Source organism: Cavia porcellus, unplaced genomic scaffold, assembly GCF_034190915.1.
Source record: "Cavia porcellus strain 051 isolate PalLab524CR breed Dunkin Hartley unplaced genomic scaffold, mCavPor4.1 scaffold_11, whole genome shotgun sequence".
Taxonomy (NCBI): domain Eukaryota; kingdom Metazoa; phylum Chordata; class Mammalia; order Rodentia; family Caviidae; genus Cavia; species Cavia porcellus.
The window spans coordinates 69,472,936-69,493,573 of NW_026947494.1; the positions used below are offsets into that span (position 1 = coordinate 69,472,936).

General features: G+C 42.1%; 1 protein-coding gene across 3 annotated transcripts in view; it reads right to left on the bottom strand.

The window, feature by feature from the left end:
• Positions 1–20,638, bottom strand: part of Chd7 (chromodomain helicase DNA binding protein 7) — a 182,449-nt gene that overhangs the window by 124,508 nt on the left and 37,303 nt on the right. The gene's annotated exons all lie outside the window — the stretch shown is intronic.

Sequence of the window (20,638 nt, forward strand, 5' to 3'; positions counted from 1 at the left end):
AATTTCCCGAATGGCTCTGGGCCCACCATGTTCCAGAGCTTTGTTAATAGCAGAAGGGTCCAATGACCAGGCTCATTCCTCATCCGCAAGTACCCTGGACGCTGGTGCTGGACCGAGTCGCCATGTAACCACTCAGGGAAACTCTGGACGGAAGGGCACTTTGCAGCCAGTGACCATTCTTATTACTACAAACAGAGGACTCCCCAAAACCAGTCAAAACTCAAAATTATTAAAAATAACAAGGTTCAAAATATGTATGTGGGCTTCCTCACCACTGCTTTGCCCTTCTGGGAGAAGGCAGAATCTATGCTGGCCAGAGAGAGGTGGGCAGGCACCTCCATGGCACTCTACATGCTCACGGCACACAGTTCACGTTCTACCTACATTCTTCCTAATCGATTTGGTGTCAGAGTAAAATCACCAATTTAAAGAAAGCTTCCCCAATCAAAATGGGAAAGTGTGTGAGTCCTAATTGAATCAACAACTTAATAAAGAAGTAATTCACACAGGAAGAATGCCTGAAATTTTAGACATCTTTGGAATTCATAAGTACATCATTTTTCTCTCTTTCGTAAGTACATCAAGCATTTTGTGATACTGGCCCATTTCAAAAAGCTGTATCTTGAAGAATTTCCAAAGTGATCCTATAAAACAAGCTCAGTCATAAATTCTGTAGACATGTTTCTACAGGAGTATGGAACTGAACAACGGGCTGACCAACACCACTTACCAGTAAGGCAGATAAAAATTCCACTTCCGTCTGCCCTATTCTAACATACTCCCAACAAGGGGAGAATTCTGCTTACAGAAAATGTAAACAACATTCCTGCTCACTGTCAGGACTACAGACATAACACCTAAGAGGGTCTTCAGGTCTGCAGTTTTCAGGTGACAGCTGTCAGCTAAAGGCAAAGGTCTCCTCACTCCACCGCTAACTGCCATAAATTTCCTGATCTACTTTCTCCAAATACAGACATCAGATGGGTAAGAATCAGGTGCATATGAAAACCATTTTGATGAAAACATGCTGTTTTTCTGCCCAACTATTTAAAACCAAAATAAAGAGAAGTAGATATCTCCAGTGCCAAATGCAACAAATATTTATAAATTGAATTTACTGTTAAAAAGCTTAAGCAGTCAGTCTGAACTTATTTAAGGTTCATTCTAAATTTCATAAAAATAAACAACGGAATGGACTTGATAATAGCTCACACCAGCCAGCCAGACTATTTACCAAAATAACTTTTCACATTAACTGAAGGCAAGTAGCGTCTCCTTACTGTGAACTGGAAGGCAGCACCTTCACCCTCTGGGTCTGTGGAAAGGCATGGGAGAAAATGCCCCTGGCAGACTGAGCTCTGGCCTGCCCTGGCTAGAAGGCGAGCCCAGAGAGTGGACAAGCAGTGCCCAGCTCTCCCAGGCACACTGACCCAGTGGCAGCAGTACACCCAGCGTGGAAAGCAGCGGTGGAGTGGAGGAAGTCTCTCCAGAAGGCTGAACTGTCCTCGCGCACAGGCATGGGAAGGGAGGAAACTGACTCAGGGAGAATAACCGCGCCAGCACCTGGCTTTGTTCTTCCTCGCGTTCCCTGCTCCTTCCCACTCAAAGTCCCATGTCCTTGAAGCGTGAAAAATGCCAGTGTTACACAGTAGCAAACACAGTTGCTCACCACAACTGCAACCACACTCAGGTGAGCCCCAGGCACAGACATTAAAAACCATGGCTCTGCGATCTGTCACTGGTGACTGCTCACTCAGGCCACCATCAATGCCTTCCTGTCTCTTTTCTGACTGACCTCTAGACCCTGCTGGCAAATATGCCAAGAATCCATCTGGTAGCTGCAATTCATATTTCTGATTTGAGCTAATCTAATTAAATTATTTTGGTCTTTTCTTTGCTCAAGACTATGAGAATGCCCTCTTTCCCAAGTCACAGCTGCAGTGTGTAACTCTGTTTCTGCATTTATGTAAAATTCCTTTTGAAGGCTTCTCCTTTCTCTACATCCAACATCTACATTTCCTGTGCCTAAATCAGCACTGCTCAGTGGACCACAAATGAAAGTCATATGTAAATTTTAATTTTCCACTGGCCACATTTTAAAAGCAGCCAAAAATATAGTGCAGTGAACTTTAATCATTTCCACCTCACCCAATGTATGAAACCTGAGATACGAGTCGAAGAGTAATCTGTAAGGCACTTAGGTTAGGGCAGAGGCTGCCACACCAGGTGAGGCTGGAACCGCTGATGCTGTGGAGACATGCTGTGAACTGGTCACCCGGACTTCTGAGCTGGCAAGTACTGTGGAGACCTGCTGACCCAAACCCCTCTTCCCTTAAGAGATGAAAAACCCTTTTATAGACTACGAGTACTAAACATTTTGTACAAAATATTTTAGTGATGAACAATCCCCCAAAATTAAACCAATGAATAAATGAAATGTTGTCATACTAGTGAAGACAAAATACTAAAGATCTTCATTTATTCTTCACTTAGAGATGATTCACAAAAATGACACTGCTGTCATCAAACTAAAGAAAATTTCCTTTCAAAAAATATTTAACTATATTATACATAATTTTTAGGGAGCAAGAACATTCTGGAGCCAAGTTGGGGCTACTAGTAAATTTTATTGGGAATCAGCAGATCTTAGCTGGGCATGGTGGAACACACTTGTAATCCCAGCACCCTTCAGGAGGCTGAAACAGGAGGATCGTTGTGAGTTTGAGACCACCATGAACTGCATGGTGAAACTCTATCTCCAGTCTCAAACAGAAGCAGATCCAAACAAATGGTTGGCACACAAAGAATCAGTGATAGAAGCAAGGGTACAAGAAACCAAATGACTATAAGTTACAAATCACTACTATTTTAAAAATATTTATATGTAAATGTTATAAATTACGTAAATTTTACTGAACTTATTATACATTTGATATACTAAATATCAAATATATAATATTTACTTAATAGAGTGAATTTCTGACTTCCCAAAATGTTAAGTAATTTCTAACCACTCTATTTTCAAAGCACAGACATCTGTATAGCTGCAGTTTAACTTAGCACTACAGTAGCACAGAACTTCCTGTTTCACCTATGTGGACTGGAAAACTAGCAAGGAGATAAGTATGCACAAGACACCTTTCATGTACAAAAATTTTCCTACAGCACATTTTAAGCTATTGTTTAAGCAAACTACCATTCCAAGGAAACCTTTTCGTAATCTCCCAATAAACATGAGCAAGGATGAGCCGTAGCTTACTTGCCTATTAGATGCTGACAAATATCTTACTGTCATACAGCTTGGTTTTCAATTGTTCTGCAGATATCCTCTACCTTCAGAGAGCCAGAGGTTACAGAACCTAACTGTGACCATGATCCTCGGGGTGGGGGTGGAGAGTGGAGTGCCCTTACCACACTCCTCACTACCCTTAACCACAATTCATGAAAACCCATCATCAAGGTGACAAATCACAGCAAGCGGGGGAAAGGATCCATACACCGATAGGTGGATACACAAAGATAAAGGGTTCATACACTGCTGAGCTTCTATTCAAACTAAAGTCCTTTCAGATTGATCATAAAGTTTGAAGATAGCAATCTCCCCACCCCAACCCAGCCTCCAAACAGACCACTTGGGAAAAAGTGGAGACCAAAGCATGCTGCTGGAGCAAGCATCTCATCAACTGTCAAGACTAAGATAAAGAATCAGGAAGTGCCTCAAGGTGCCAACAACACAACTAGCACACTCTTTAGCTCCAGATCTGCCCCATGGACCAAACGATGCCCTGTCTGACCCTTTGACCAGGACATTTTTATCTTTATCAGTATGCTGGGGCAGCATCTGAGCTAGCAGCCACTTGGCCCACGCTGTCTTTTTGTTGTTGTTTTTCTTTTAAATGTTTATTCATACAGTTACAAAAGTTTACAGTACATGTTTGCATTCCTTGTGTAAAGTTGGTATATGTAACACAGTACATCTTAATTCCCTTTCCCTTCTCTTCCTTCCATCCCTTGATCCCTTTCCATTTGAGAAAGAGCTATTTCCCTACTTTCTATTATCTAAAGAAAATTTAAAATTCAGTTTCATAGTCTCACAAGCCCAAGTGCTCACGAGCCACGTGGCTGACAACTACTTGAGGCCAGTCTGAACTGCATGGCGAAACCCGACCTCCTGTCTCAAAAAACACCAGATCCAAACAAATACATAGATTGAACATTTTGTAGAAAATTCTATGGGCCATACCACTATATATTTCTTCTTGGGTCATATTTTTAGACAAAAACCACATTGAATAGCAGCAATTCCTTTCATGTAAATTGTTTTCTTCTACTCAGATTGTTAAGTCTTAAGGTCTATACCTTCCCCCCTGTGATAAAATGTATGGTGTTCTTTTTATATATACTTTATGTTAACTATACTTTCAACCTATAAAGTTTCTCTTTATCCACCGACATGTATCTTTGCTGATTAGTAATTTTCACTATAATCATTCTCAACTATCCACAGTTTAGAAAAAGATGTGGAAGGTTTAGAATAATAATACAGTCCTTCAAAAGATCTTTATTAGTCTAAGTACCATGTTAAAAATAAATCTGAGGCTGAGGATGTAGCTCAGTGGTAGAGTACTTGCTTAGCAAGCAGAAGTCCCTCGGTTTTGTTCCTAACAGTACAAAAAAAATTTAAACCATAGAAAAGTAATAAAGATTGTGCTGACAGTATTCATTTATATCACTAGGTGACCTCCAATTCTGCAGATATCAACTGAAGAGACATATTTTTAGTAGGAAAACTATACTGAGTTGATACTGTATAGAATGCTATGCTTTATGTGAGCAGCTGACAGTATTTCCTAGGGCACCTCCAGCCTCACCAAACAGGAAGTAACCCTAGATCCTTCCTGTCGTTCATTTACAGTAGGTTCAATGAGTGGCTGCTTTGGGAAGAGCATCTGACAGATACTGGGTATACAGCACGGAACAAAAACATAGGGTCCTGCTGTAACGCAGCTTGCTATTCTAGCAAACACCCCCAGATATTCTGCATACCCAATCTCTGCCCAACCTGCTGCTCCTATCTCCAAAATACCTCACAGCCTGTATTCACACTGTCTGATAGTGTCAAGCCTTCAGAATTTAGTGAAGAATATAAAGTTATAAGTCCAACTGGTTCTCCCAAGTCTGGGAGACAATACTCACAGTGCTGACTGACTGATCTAAAACACAGATTGCACCAGTCTCGGCCCTATTAAATCCTTTAAGGGTTTCACACAGCTTGCAGGATCTAGTCCAAATGCTCCAGCATGACTGAAGGCATTTTGTAACCACAGACCCACTCCACCCCATTCTCAACTCTCCCAACTCCTCTCCCCCAGCTCCTGAAATAGCCATAAATACCTCCCTGACACAGCCCCTTCCAAGGGCACCAAATCCCAGAAGCTCACCTCCATCCCTCTGTCCTCTCCTACCTGCCCTGCTTTGATGGCTGTGACTCCTTGCCTTCACACCTGAGCCTCCACACCCCTTTACTGTGCAGCCTGTCTCCTTTGGTCTCAGCTCACTTATAGCCTCCTGTCTAGGGATACTTCAGGTCCTCACAATCAGCCCTCCTCAGGTGATTCTGAAGCCCTCTCTGGCTTTAAGACCGTATCTCCACAGGCAAGAGCTACAAAAGGGCCGAGCACAGGGTTGCAGCCTGCTTGCTTCCCTGCTTCGGTCCCTGGAGTCTAGAGCACTATTCTTGAGGTGAGGGGTTAGGACAACACCAGTGACACCCCTGGGAGCTATGATGGTGGTGCAGAATCTCAAATGACTCTGGAATCAGCCCCTTCTTAATGCAGGCCCCCAGGGCTTCCCCTGTACATTTAAGTTAGTAGCCCTGCTCTCAAAGAGTTAAAGCTTAAACTTAATCACCCAATTAGAGTGAGAATAAAAAACCCACCACAAATGACACTTCTCCCAAAGAATTACCAGGCAAGGAGTGTAAAAATGTAGTATTTTTTAAGAGGAGGCATCTGTGATGACAAAAAAAATACTAATTTCACCCCCAAAGAATTATGAAGTGCTTATTGACAAATTTTAAGCTATAAAGGTTTACAAGGAGTGGACAGCTAACCCTAAGCCATCTACTTACTTGCCAATCATGTTTGCAAGACAAAATGTGCAGTTAGCACTAATATCTAATGCTGTATTACATAACACACTATTTCATATGTTTCTTGCAGAAATCTTTCAGTTATTTCTACATAACTGAGGAGCATGGATATTCTGAAATGCCTTTCAGATAAAGACTTTTTTTTTTTCCTACATAGAGTACTGGGGCTACTATTTCCTTTCAAAGCAACTAATAAAACAACACAAAGCTAACAGCTTGAATGCCTGAAACACAAACCTTTTTGAAATGGTCAAAACAAACATACTGCCTCAAATCCTAGATATATAGCTCAGTGGTATGGCACTTGCCTAGCATGAACTAAGCTCTGGGTTTGAGCATATGTAAACTAAACTAAAACTAAAACCAAAAAGCACATATCACTCTCTGAAGCTACCTCCATAAAGACTAAGCCCACTGAGAAGTTGACCCACGCACACCCTGCCCTGGCCCAAAGATGCTAAGTAAACACAGCCAGCAGGGTCTTTATTCCACATGCAACTTAATGTCCCCCCACAAAAGACTGGCCACACATTCTAATTATATGGCAGAAGCAAAAGGAGGACAAACATACCTGCCTGACTCTCAGTCTTTCCCCTTCATTAGAGAGAGAAGCAGAGACAAAATGGACTATACCGAAAAGACACTGAGGCTCTGTAAACAAAATGCCAGAACTCTACTAAAGATTGTAAGTCCGAATTATTAACTAGGTAGGCTGTTAAACAAGGAATATGTACATAAAAACATATGCCTATGTGAAATATGTATCTGCCCTACAACCTTTTAATGTTATCCTAAGTAATTTTTACTATAATACAGAAGGGAAAAGCAAATGGAGAAATGGATCAAGTGATAAAACAAAATTAGTAAGTAATCTATTTAGGATATGGAAAAGTTAAATTTCAGAGATAAATTTCAACACATCTGGCAAAAATATTTACAGAGAAGGCTAACCAGGCACGGTTGTACATGCTTGTAATCCCAATACTCAGGAGGCTGAGGCAGGAAGATCATCACAAGTGTGAGGTCAGTTGGGCAACATAGCAAGTTCAAGGCCAAGCTGGACTACATAGCAAGACCCTGCCTCAAAAGAAATAAAAAAACATTTACAAAGAAAAAAAGTATACAGGGAAGGCTAGTAGAAGAGTGCACACAACATTTGCTGGCCCTACTATGCACTTGCTTAATATTGTAATATATCCTGGGATATTTTAAAGAAACAAAGCTTGTTTGGTATGTAAAGGCTATCAACATGTTTGTTAGCCTGATTTTTTAAAAAATCATCATTAGAACATGTTTTCTCATTTGTTTTAGTCTAATTTCCAGCTGCTAAGTTGAAACACTGACAGACACACACACACACATACACACACCCTCTTCTGAGGATTGTCAAGCCTATGCACTAAGAGTGGAATGGAAGGGCGCAGTCACCCTCTGTCCAGGGTTTACGAGGAGTGTAAAGCCGCTGGACACTGCCAGCGGAGAGACGAGGCCAGCATGTTTTTTAGTTGAAGGGCTAAAAACAGCCAATAGCCAATAGCCAATAGCTCTTAGAGGAACCAACCTTTTGATACACATACTTTGTATAGCTATCGATAACTATCTCATCTGGCTGTTTCCTATGTGCCTTTTACGTGGAAAAAGGTTCTGGAAACTGAAAAGGATCTTTTTTTCTTTTGAAAGAGTACTGAGTCCTGCCTAGTGTGAAGGGTAAGGGTGGAAGGGTATCATTACACAATTTTTTCTGATCTATACTACCAATACTCTTTTAAAGAAAACTGACCACACCACAGCTGAAAATCATCTGTTTATTCTCTTTGTTAGCTCTGAGCACATACGATGCAAAGGCAGCCTAATCTATCATGAATAAACGTTAACCCAAAGACAGGCAAGTGCACAGAACACCAAAGGAAGGGCTCACACAGTAAGCTGGAGGGATTTGGGGGGCCATTAGGTATCATACTTCATGCAAAAGAGAAATACACAGGAATTATAAAAAATGAGATCTTACCATAAGAGAAGCAAGCAATATAAAAGTGAAACCAAAGTGCAAAAGAAGATGAAACTCTGGAAGAATATTAGAGAAAGCAACTTGGAAAACTGTACACAACCTCAAAAAGATAAATCTTACCGGAAGAAGAAAATAGCAGAAAACAAATTAATTTATTCAGTAACTACAGTATTACATTTCTACTTCAAATATATGTGACAAAGGAAATGGAATTAGGGCTAGAATAGACAGTAAACAAATTTCATATCCACTATCTCATAATCATTTAGACATTTAACATAATTTGGAAGATATCTTTCGACACCTAAATTTACCACAAATTCAAGTAAGTGCTACAATGCCAACGCCTACTGATTTCATGCAGCTTTAAGGCATTTGTCTTCATCCACATTAAAGATAAGACAAACAAATGCTGAACACTTTTCTTTACATTTCCCTACATCAACAGCAAAAGCTCAACAGTAAACTGGCCCCTCTCCTCCTTCCATCCACCTCCTTCTGTTGCCTTTCCTCATTAGCATCAAAAATGGTGTGTGCAATGGGGAAAAGTAACTTCATGAAATATCTTTTATAATACCTGAAGTAATTAGAATCATAAACTAAATTTGATTTTTTAAAAACTATACTACATTCTCTAACAAGTTCTTATCTTCCTGTATCACTACACTAGTCTACAACATTGCAAGCTGTCATGCCCTAATTCTGCCTACATTCCCCTAAAAATCATCTTGCTCACCAAGTACAATCTTGTATAGTTTGTACAGGAGTATACACGATTAGGACATTATTCTAACTTGCAGGTCATTTTGTGTGCATGTATGGTGCTGGGGATCAAACCCGGCACCCTGTGCATGCAAGGCCAGAACTCTACCACTGAGCCACATCCCCAGCCTTGCAGGTAAATTTTATATTCCTGTTTGAAAAGGATCCTGCTCAAGACCAAATTTTTGTCCATTTTGGTAACAGATTAATATTTAAATATACCTCAAGCCAGTAAGTAAAAGAGACTGTAACGTAAGAAAAAGTAACTAACGTGAGATGAGCTACCAGATGTGGCATTTATTTCACATGAAGATTAAAATAGCTTAAGCCTACCTATGAGGTTTTATAATTGAATTTTGTACTTGGTTTAATCAAAGATTACAAAAAGAACCAGACACCTACGGGCTTTAAAATACTTTACTTAGGTCTCAGACTGTCCCATCTACCTAGTTTTGTAGAACAACCATTTTATAACATCTCTCTTCTTCCAGCCACTAAAAGGTGAAAGAAGCCAAGTTACTATCACTCCTTAAGACTTTAGCCCCACAAGGTAAGAGAGGGGCTTGGATGGGGCAGGGTATTAAACCACACTCCATTTCTCCACTAATACTGGGCCATTCAAAAGAATGATACGGTCTGTCACCTTTCCAGTTTTTACAGCTTCTGGCTTTTGCAATGACCTGCTCCATCCCTCAGAGTCCACCTGGCAGAGCAACATGACCTGAGGCATTTCCCGCTAACAGGGCCAAAGAATCCAGCAGTTTCTTCTCCCGCTTTACCTTCCACCTACACTTGGACGTGCCCAAGACAGAAATGCACTGAATGCTATTTATTGCTTATAATGTTTGGATGCCTTTTTCTCCACAAAGTTCAAAGTTCCCTCCAGCTACTTGTTCCCTATTTTAAACCTCACTAACCTTTGTTAATAATCCAGTAAAGCACTGTTGTTTTTTTTTTTTTTTTAACAGTAAGAAATCACCTGTTAATAGATTACATATTATCATCTTGGAAATAGTTGCTCAAATCACAGTATCAAAGAATACAAAGTAGACATTCAAACAGAGAGACTACAAACAGCTGTGTTCAATGATCCAAAAACATTAATGTAGTCAGCTATTCAACATCCCTATACACACTTGCTGTTATATCCGTTAGAGCTCTTTTTTCCCCTTCCTCTCTTTTTACAACAAAATTTACACATTTTAGATTTTATTACACCTTAGTTCTTATTACTTTTGGGGGGGGGGATAATCCAGTAAAGCACTGTTAAAACTGCACTATTATCTGGCATCCATAAATAATAAAATGCTCAAAACAAATATTAAGTTCACCTGATTCCTTTGGTTCACAAACTAAGCATTTCTAAACGTGAACTTCACCAACAGGTTTTAAGAAGCAGTACATGTTTCTGATGTAATCCACACAAGTTTAGTATACAAACAGGCTAAGAATCACTGGTTCTTGATAACCATAGTAATTCTTTAGAAAGATCACTTTTGCACTGCAATACCTTTACATGTTTCTCTTAACTAAGATGAGTTTTCTCATGAAGTTTCTGACACAGCCAATATCAATTATTTTGTCACCCTTACACAAAGAAAAGGCACCACCACCCCCGGAAGTCCCTGTGCTGTCCAGTGTAGACATTAGCCCTATGAGACTGATTAAATATAAATAATTACAGTTAAATACATTTTTAAAGTCCAATACCTCTGTCATACTCGCTACAACATCAAGTGCTTAACAGTCATATGAAGCTAGCACCACCAAACTTGGTAAAATAAACACAGAACCTTTTTATCATGACAGGAAATGCTCAAGTGGGAGCTAGGAACATAGCTTAGCGGAAAACCCTAGGTTCAATGCCCAGCATCCTAGGAAAGCAGAACTCCAGTTCAGATATCTGCAAATGCCTTGGTATGGCTTCAGCGGGCACCAGATCATGAATGCCGAATTCTCAGAGCAGTCATTCACTAAACTCTAGGCTGTCCTTTTTAGAATCAGATGTACTTTGCTATCTATCACAGTTACTACAATGTGAAGCCCAAAGTGGCAGAGGCAGGAATGGTGCAGGACTGGGCCAGGAGATGGTGAAGGGTTCCTGCACAGGAGCGGGCAGGAGGGCTGCTTGGGAGGGCATCGGACAGGCTCCACAGAGAACCAGCAGGCTCTGAATGAAAGAGGGTCCGGGATGGAAGCTAACACTGCAGCTTAGGTAGCTGAGCCGACCCTGCCCAAGTGTGGGGAACAAGGCACAGCTGTATTCTTCACCTGGGATGGACAAGAGCGGAGTGAAAAGGGCCTCTCTCTCCAGGCAGTGCAATACTGGAGCCAAGTGCTCAAGAGAAGAAGCCTAACGGAAGACACAGCTGCTGAAGCCATTCGCCACAGAACACAGCCTAGGAGTAGATGAGGCCAGCCAGAGAATATGTGTTTAACACAGGAGGAAAAGAACATGTGCACAACCCTGAAGAACACCAACACCCACAAGGCAGGCAAGGAGTATCCATGTAACAGAAGCAAACAAGGCACCAAGGAAGGAAGTGCCCAGCAAGCTCAAATGCTATAGAGAAAGAAAGCAGCTGTTCATCAGACTGACTATGTGGGATGTAAGTAACTCCAGGAGCAGTCACTATAGGGCTAGAGTGGCACAAGCTCGTGGTGGGGAAAAATGGTGACAAATAGTGCACTTTCAACATTTAGATAAGAAAGTGAAGAAAAAGGTGATCAAGAATTAGAATTCAGCTGGGTGTGGTGGCGCAAGCCCGTAACCCCAGCACTCAGGAGGCTGGGGCAGAAAGACTATGTCGAGTTCAAGGCCAGCCTGGGCTGCATGCCAAGACCCTGTCTCCAAAACCAAAACAAAACACTAGAATTTACCTACTCGACAAGAGAGAAAGACTGTGTTAACCCTAACCCCTATAACCCTGGGGATGTTCCTAGGCCTCTCTGCCTTACTTAAAAATGGGGAGAATAACATTAATTTCAGAGAAGTATTCAGACAATTAAGCAGATTACTATTTGTAAGCTCACAGAACAATGCCTGCCACTTAGTAAGCACTTAACCAAACACTCATTAGCTAAAATACACAAATAAATACTAAAAGAGGGAGAATAAGAGGGACACAGAGAGAAGGGGGCCAGACAACAGACAGAGGGGGTGGGATGGGAGCAGGACGACTCCGGACAGAAGGGAAGAGACAAGCAGGAGATGGGGCAGGCTAGTGGCTTGTGTGATCTCGAGGAGGGAGTGGTCATGGGGTGTTTCATGCTTCATTTGTTGGGGAGGGGCTTTCGTTTTTGCTCTGGGGATTAAGCCCAGGGCCTCTGCACTGAGCTGTATGTCCCACACTTTTATTTTGTCATTTTCTTGTATTTTGAGACAGTCCTCTCACTAATCCTTAACTGTGCAGACCGGGCCCCACCTGTGACCCTCATTTCGCGGCTACCCAGAATTCTAGAACACAGGAGTGAGTGAGTCACGGTGCTCAACTTGAAGGTTTGCTTTAAACACAAAATTAGCAGAAGAAAATGGCACAGAATAACCCGAACTAACTGCGGGTCTGGGACTGACCACTCTGAAGGAGTCTTACCTGCTCGAGGCTCTCCTTTGCTCATCTATAAACCACATTTAGGGGCTGGGGATTTAGCTCAGCAGCATAAGCACCTGCCTTGCAAGCAGGCGGTCGTGAGTTCGATCCCCGGTACCGATAAAAAGGAAAAAAAAAAAGTGTATAAACCACATTTAACCCACCCCACCATTCATTCCTGGGGACTAAATGAGATTGTGCATATCAAGCATTTAACACAGTACTTGGTGCATAATCAGCACCAAGTACAGATGACCAAACACTTCGCGCTTTCACCTGGAAATTCTAAACACATGACGAATGTCACTCTGGCTACATGGCCTTTATCCAGTTTCTCGGCTCCGTGACTCTTGGTTTCTCACCTGCAGAGTAGGGAAAACCCCTGCATTCTAAGATCCCAACTTGATTAGCAGGGTACCTGCAAATACATGAGGTACAGTTGTCCCCTTCCAAAATACACATTGCTAAGTACAACTAATCAATAACCAGAATTTCAAAAAGCACATATAATTGATGAAAAGTGACTATACAAATATACTGAACATCCACATTACATAAATAACTCAGTGGCTCAGATTCAGATTTAAGATCACCAAAAAACCCCTAATAATTCACAAGTTCCTGTCTCCTAAAAGTAGCAGTTCTTCTTCCTTCTTCTTCCTTCTTCCTTCCTTCTTCTTCCCTCTTCCTCTTCCTCTTCCTCTTCTTCTTCTTCTTCTTCTTCTTCTTTTTTTTTTTTTTTTTTTTGGTACTGGAGATGGAACTCACAACCTCGCACTTGCCAGGCAGGGCTTATGCCTCTGAGCTAAGTTCCCAGCCCTGTCTCCTCAAAGTAAACAAGTAAACAAGTTTTTATGGGAAAATGTACTTCTGATAGCAAGCAAAGCATGCTATCAGGAGTCACCAGAGGAAATCCCTTTGCCCAACCCTCCTAGAGAAAGGGAACGCGGCACTGTGGGACCTGGTTGCCACCACCTTGGGCGGAGGCTCAGAGGCCCCCTGTGCAGGGTGGGAGCTCAGACCCAGGACATCACTGAAGCGCGCCCTCAGCAGAGCGAAGTAAGCAGGTCTGGCAGCCACCGACAGTGGAAGCTGCCATACACCTGCAACCTTCCCATTAAAATAACAAGTCATGGGTTCAGAATGTAACTATGGGGCATCCTGTGAAGTCTTTGTGTAAGAATCAGAAAGTAAATGTATCTCTTCCACTTCCCATTTATTTGCTGAACAAATGTGAGCAAGAGGCAGCCTACATAATTTCTTGTCCCAATAAAAATGTAGGTTACTGTTAACTGTCATCACCAGAGTCCTGTGAGAATGGCTTAAATACTTCAAATTCCTACCAAAAACATGCTTAGTAACATCAAACACAGATAAAATTATATTCTCTGCTATGATTAGTCTTGCCAGTCTGCTTCAGGATGCATCTTTCCTCAGAATTCCTGCTTCTGTACTTGAAGAGCTCTCTTACATCAAGAAACTGTAAGAAGCTATGAAATGCTATCCTGCAGTCATCCCGACATGACTTCCACAATGTTACCAACTTTCAAATCAGACCACTGCGCATTCCTTTAAAACATCTCCATCCCTAACAAGGCAGCATCTGTGCAGTCCCCAGGGCTGGACTCCAGAGCCCTGCTTCTTCAGCTTCGTTCACAGGCTTGGGAATGAAAGCCACTGTCCCCGAGGTACACAGCTGCGGGAGCCCAGGCCATGGGCTCCTCTTACGGCTCAGGCTCCTGCCCTGCCCGTTTTTACCTCAGTGCTTATCCCTGTGACTAGGGTAAACCCAGTTCACAAACATGCTTGCTGAAGAAATAAAATGTTGTTTTCAATACTGTCTTAAAATTTAGTTTCTAGCTCCCAATATGGAAAGGCAAGCTGGAAGCACTTCAATGCCAGGATTGCACATCCTGCTCTTTCTTTCTGAACTTAGCCCAAAGCCTACCTGCGCTCTGTCTTACACAGCTAGGAGACCAGGGCCAACCCCACTTCAACACAAGTCTATGATTTAACACCAGCATTTTCTCATCTTTAGCTTTTATTGACTGCTGCCAAAAGTTCATAAATGCTTAAGTTTATTTATGAACTCACCACCTCTCTCAAAAGATTAACGTCATCCAACTGTAACATCTCTTCAACACTTTAGAGAAGCTTAAAACAGTCATCAAAAAATGAAAAATGAAGTATCAAGACTGGGAAGGGACAGAGAAAAGTGCAGCATCTAGAAGCTTGAGGAAGGCCAGTTGTGGAGCCAGGAACACTCTCTGAAAGTCAGCTCCCACCTCTACAAAAACTAGCAACCTGTCATTCCATCAAAGGGCTGCTTAGAAGCAACACCATGTAATTGTCACAAGTGGCCAGTAACACAGCCTTGTGCACAGCAGAGGGTCAGGAAATGTTAGTTGTTCTGCACCAACCAATCTTACCAGTAAATGTTAGCTGTAGCCTGTACCAACAACCTACCAGACTCCCCCAACTTTTTTTACACACAGTTTAATCCGCCAATCACACAAGGTTTTGCTACACGAGCTGACAGTTTATAAACTCCTATGTCATTACTCCATGTTTGGAATTCTTGTGCCACATTACGAATCAAACACTAAGGCAGGGGTGTAGCTCAGTAGTAACATTCACCTTGTAGGGGGGCAAGGCTCTGAGTTAATCCCCAAAGAACAAGGGAGGAAAGGAGGAAGAAAGGGGAGGGAAAAAAAAGAAAAAGGAAAGGAGGGAAGAGGGGGTGAAAGAGATAAGCAGAAAGAGGGAGGGGAGGAAAAATAGAGGAAGAGGAAGAGAAAAAAGAAAGCATTTCCTTTACAACCATAACCATGATCCCTCGCATCACAAAGTGTGTACACACATGGGCGTGTGTAAGTGTGTGTGTCATCACCATGCTGCCTTGCTAAACCAGAGCGAGGGCTAGCCAGAAGGGACAGCCAGGCTGCGGGGAAACCCTAACCAACCACCCTCCTGAATTTTAAAAGGAGTAATACTGCTTTCGTGTCTTAGTCTGTGCATCACAGAGCATGACAACTGAAGACCCAGACCTACACCAGCACTTCACCTCACAGAAAACAGTGGTCCAGTCAACAGCCAGGCAGAGCAGGAGCAGGACAACAGCCCAGCACGGCTCCGAGCGCAATGCTGCGCCCTTCGGCCTGCTGTGCGGGTGTGTGTGCCTGGTCTGCATGTAGGTAGCAGAGTCCTCTCTGTGAGACAACTCTGTTTACACACAACTGAAGGAGGGCTGGGAGACATTTATGTCACGGAGCTTTAAGACAGTACATCTCACTGTAATCTCTGGGTTAAGAATCAAGTCCTAACTTGAAGTAATTCTAACAGCAGCAGCCTATCCGCGGAGGGAATCCCTGGCTGGAGCGTCCTGCTCTGTAGTCACTATGCTGAGAGAAACGATGCTGATTTACACAGTGCCTGAGACTTTTTTTTAATCTGCAGAGTGTTTGCTTCCCTTTCTGAGGAGCTCCCTCCCATGTCCTTTTAGATAGAGGGGTTAAATGTCAGAATCCATTCCAGTGAGAGCAGACTGAGAAGCAGAGTACGTGACAGGCAGAGGTGCAACCTCTTCCCCAAAACCACTATTTTCACTTCAAAGAAAAACAACTGACAAACTATGGTTATGCAGACTTTGGGTATTTGGCAGGCATGTCAAAAATGAACAAAATAATCTGTCATTTCAAGGAAAACAATTGACAGTTTTGTTGGCCAATGATAAAATTTGAGCATTCAAGCAAAAATCAGAATTTTGGAAGACCTGTATCTACTACCATGAACCTGACAATTTTTAGTACTTTTTAAAGGCCTGACTTTTTCAAAAATACTGCCAATGAAATACATCAATATTTGGAAAGTTTATGCAATTCCTTTTGTAATATTTATTGGTATTTTCCAACCACCAATAAATATTACAAAAGATGAATGGATAGGGGATCCATTCAAAATGTAAGACATATCAATGAATTTTAATGAAACCAAGCACAAACATTACCCTAATACAATTTCATAACCCACACTACAAGTGATCTTACAAAGAAGGTTTTGGTGTGATGGAACACACCTGCAATCCTTGCATTCTGGAGGCCAGCATGGGCTACATAGTGCGTTCCAGGCCAGCCAGAATTACACAAAGATGCTGTCTCAAAAGAGAGAGACAGACAGACAGAGAGAGAGAGAGAGAGAGAGAGAGAGAGAGAGAGAGAGAAAGAGAAAGCAAGCAAGCAATTAACTGTTTCTTCTTTGTAAGAGACCATCCTATGCATCTTGTACTGGGTAATTACTTCTAGAATTGGAATACACAATGTATTAATGATTGTTATTTTCTCTTGCAATTTTATTGTGAAATTCTGTATTATTTTTTCATAATATAAAGGAAGAAAGGAAGCAAAGGAGGGAGGGAAAGAAGGACAGACAGACGGACAGATGGACAGACAAAAGAACCCCTTGTCAGGTATGCTGGCAAACAACTATAATCCAAGCTACTTCGGAGGCAGGAGGACTGAGACCAGCTTGGGCAACTGAATGAGATCCTCTTTTGAATTTTTAAAAGGAGGGCTGGGATTTAGCTCAGTAGTGTAAGAGCCTGTTGGTAAATGAGGTTGTGAGTTTGATTCCTGGTACCAAAAAATAAAAATAAAAAATTTTAAAAGGGCTGAGGTGTAAGTCACTGGTAGTGTGCTAGCCTAATGTAACACCCTGAAAAACAAAGAAAAAAGGAAACAGCCTATCTCCTGTAGAGTTTTGCTGTAGTAGGAAGTTGTATAAAATGAATATTCCGAGAGTCCTCTCTGCTGTAGTGGTTGGTGCATACATACCTGCAGTTCTAACACCCAGAAGGATGAGGGCATTTGAGCTTAGGGCTGCCTTCAAGCCAAGCCAGGGCAACAGAGTGAGACTCGCTTATTTTTTTAAAAAAGAAGAAAATTCCTTCCTTTTCAATTACACATGTCCACATAAGGTCAGGTTTGCTTCATGTTCTTCAACCAACACAAACTGCAATAGTTTTCTCAAATCAGGCATTAAAAGAGATTTACAAAAATATAAACTGTTATCATTCATTCTCACTCAATTTTTATTTTAAAAAATACTTTATAGACAAGGTATCTCTACTGACACATAATGATCTAATGTCATTTTAAATGAATAGAATATTTCTAAACTTCTCAAGTCTAATGTCTAATACAGGAAATACTGATAGAACCCACATGCACATAATGCCTTCTGGGTTCTCAGCAAGCTATAAAGTAGTCTGAGACACTCACATTTAAGATCCTTAATTCTAAGTGGCCAGCACCCTCATTACTGGCCAATAACAGCACATGTCCGAACAAACCCTAAACCTAACCCTAACCCAACATAAAACGCTTTAATCATGGCAAAACAAAATTCAAAGGAAAGACTTTCCCAATACCACAACCTGGACATTAAAAGCAAGGCAGGGAGTGGGGCTAGTGAGCTGGCAATTTCCACTGCCTCAGTCACCAAAAAGCCACAGACACCCCCAACAAGTCAGAACCCAAACAAGTGTCCGCATGACACAGCTTCTTACTAAGGTGCCTGGCTTTCGAGAAGGGGAAATGGAGAGTGAACCGAAAAAGGAGGAGTCCCAACAGCCAGCAAAGCAGATGAGCATCAGTAACCAGTGAAGGAAAGGAAAGAAAAATCTTCCTTTTCACTCTATAGTTTAGTCCCTATTTAGCATTCATTTGTTCTTCTCTTCCTACAAAAAGAACACAACACCCCATTCTGCCCCAACCACTTTAAGGACCAGAGAAGTTCAAAAGCTTTTAATCATGCATCTATTTTTAATAATCTCATGAGCTTAACAGAGTAAATATTACCCCCATTTTACAGATGGTGAGACCAGCGGTTCTTAAGGGGTACCTGTAATCAGATGGGGAGGGAATCCTCTCCTGAGCCTCCTGAGCTAGAGCCGGAAACAACCTCAGTCTGGTGATTTTCCAGGCATGGGCCACACCAGCAGCACTGACACCCACCCCTGAGGACTGGCTGGAAACCCAATTCACCATGCCCCTCCAGATCGCCTCTATCCAAAACACGGTGTGCATTTCACCAAGCATTTTGACGTTTGAACCACTGGTCTAGAAACAATGATGCCAGAGGCAGGTGCCCATCTGGCAGGACAACTGTTCTCCAGTGACAGTCTGCCAAGGCTCCATAATGAAATTCCAAACTTCTTTCTCACAGCTTTGGAAGCTGGAAGTCTTAACTAAAGGTGCTGACAAGGTAGGTTTCATTTTGAGGCCTCGTCTCTGATCTTACGAGCAGCCACCATCTTGATGCTCATGTAGCCTCCTTGTCTGGAGCTCCCAGTCCTCCTAGATCAGGACCCAACTCTATGTCTTCATTTAACCTTATTATCTCCTAAGGACTCCATCTTGAAATACAGTCACCTCAGAAGTTAATCACAGCTTCAGTATATGAATGAGGAGGGAGAAACCACAAGTCAGTCCATCATACTAATCAGAAGGAAAATGCTGCAGAACCTGTGACGTGGATGGCAAAGAAGGAGTCTCTCTGGGACAGAAGCAACTCCCCAAGGAAATACAGCACTGACAAAGATACTAAGAGGCTGGGCAGGACTCCCAAGGCTTCCCACTGAGAAGAAAGGGAAGAGGGAAAGTACTTTCCCATACCACAGCAGTAAGTGAGCACCTGTGCATGGCCCAGGCCCTGTTCTAAGCACTTGGACGCAGTCAACATGTGGTCTTTGTCACTCCATTACAGGGTGGAAACTGAGAGCACAGAGGCCAAGCAGCCTGCCCAGGAGCCACCGCTGGCAAGCAGCGGCATGGGCAACATGCAAACTTCTCTCTTTACTGCGAATGCACACATTCAGTCTCACAAAGCACTGGTGAAGATAGCTTTTAACTGATCAAAAAAGGACAGAAACACACATGCAGACCTACCTGTCTTCATGGCTAATGATAAAATGTACCTATCAGATTGCAAAAGGACACTGATGTCCAGATAGCAGGTACAGGAAAAACAGTCAGCTCCTACAGGAAACTACTGAAGGAGTATGACACAAAGAGGCCATTCCAGGGCCAATCCAAACACAGTCACCATGTGTAAAATGAACCCTGCCTGTGGCCCTGTGGCCGCCATCTAGGAACATACACCAAGGTGCACAGAAAGGTACACAAAGGCTGCGTTATTTTCAAGAGTAAAACACTGAAATGACCTAAATGACCACTAAAATCAGAATGTACATGAAGTCATATGGAATGAGATGTAAGTGTTCTGAGCCAGCTGAAAAGACAAATATGTCCATATAAAAAGATCAGCCATATGACTGGGAATGGAGCTAAGTGGCAGAGCATTTGCCTAGCCGTACTATAAAACAAACCAACCAGAAAAATCAGCCACAGAATTCGGAGGGGGCTACAGGAATGAGAAATACATACAGGAACCACACACCTATCTCTATTGAGTGAAGGCTTATATTTTCTAATTCATACTTGCTTAAACATTTGTAATAAGCACACTTATAATCAACCAGAGGTTAAAAAAACAATCTAATTATTTTTCTGTGGCAAACAGATATAGTATCGACCACATTCTGGGAGTTGGTGGCCCTAGCTGGGTACAGCTCCAGGAACACCTGCAGAGGTGAGGAGCCTGGCAGCAGTCAGCTGTTCTCACGATGCAGTTCGTGCTTTCCTTCCCAAAGCTCACCTGTCTGTACCTACACTCTTTGCGTTGTGAGGAGCCCACCCCACTAGAAGACAGGAGCACCTTAAGTGGGGACACAGTGTCTTATGCACCTTACTTAACCCAGGAGCACTAGAGTGCTAGGTATAAGGTAATTCGTAGCCAAGAAAAACCAACTCCTTGACATTTAATCAACACATAGTAATATAAGAATGTATCAGTCTAACTTCACTTTCAAGGAAGATTCAGAAACAAATTTATAAATCTTTACATGTACTCCAAATATTTTAATAATTCAAAACCAGTCTACCCATCGGAATAGCTAATCAACTGTGGAAGTTCAAAATAGAAGATGTCGGAACCTTTCATAGTCTTGCTTTGGAACTTCAGAAAAAAAATATTTTCAGTTCATTCATCTAAAATCATGATTCAGATTTA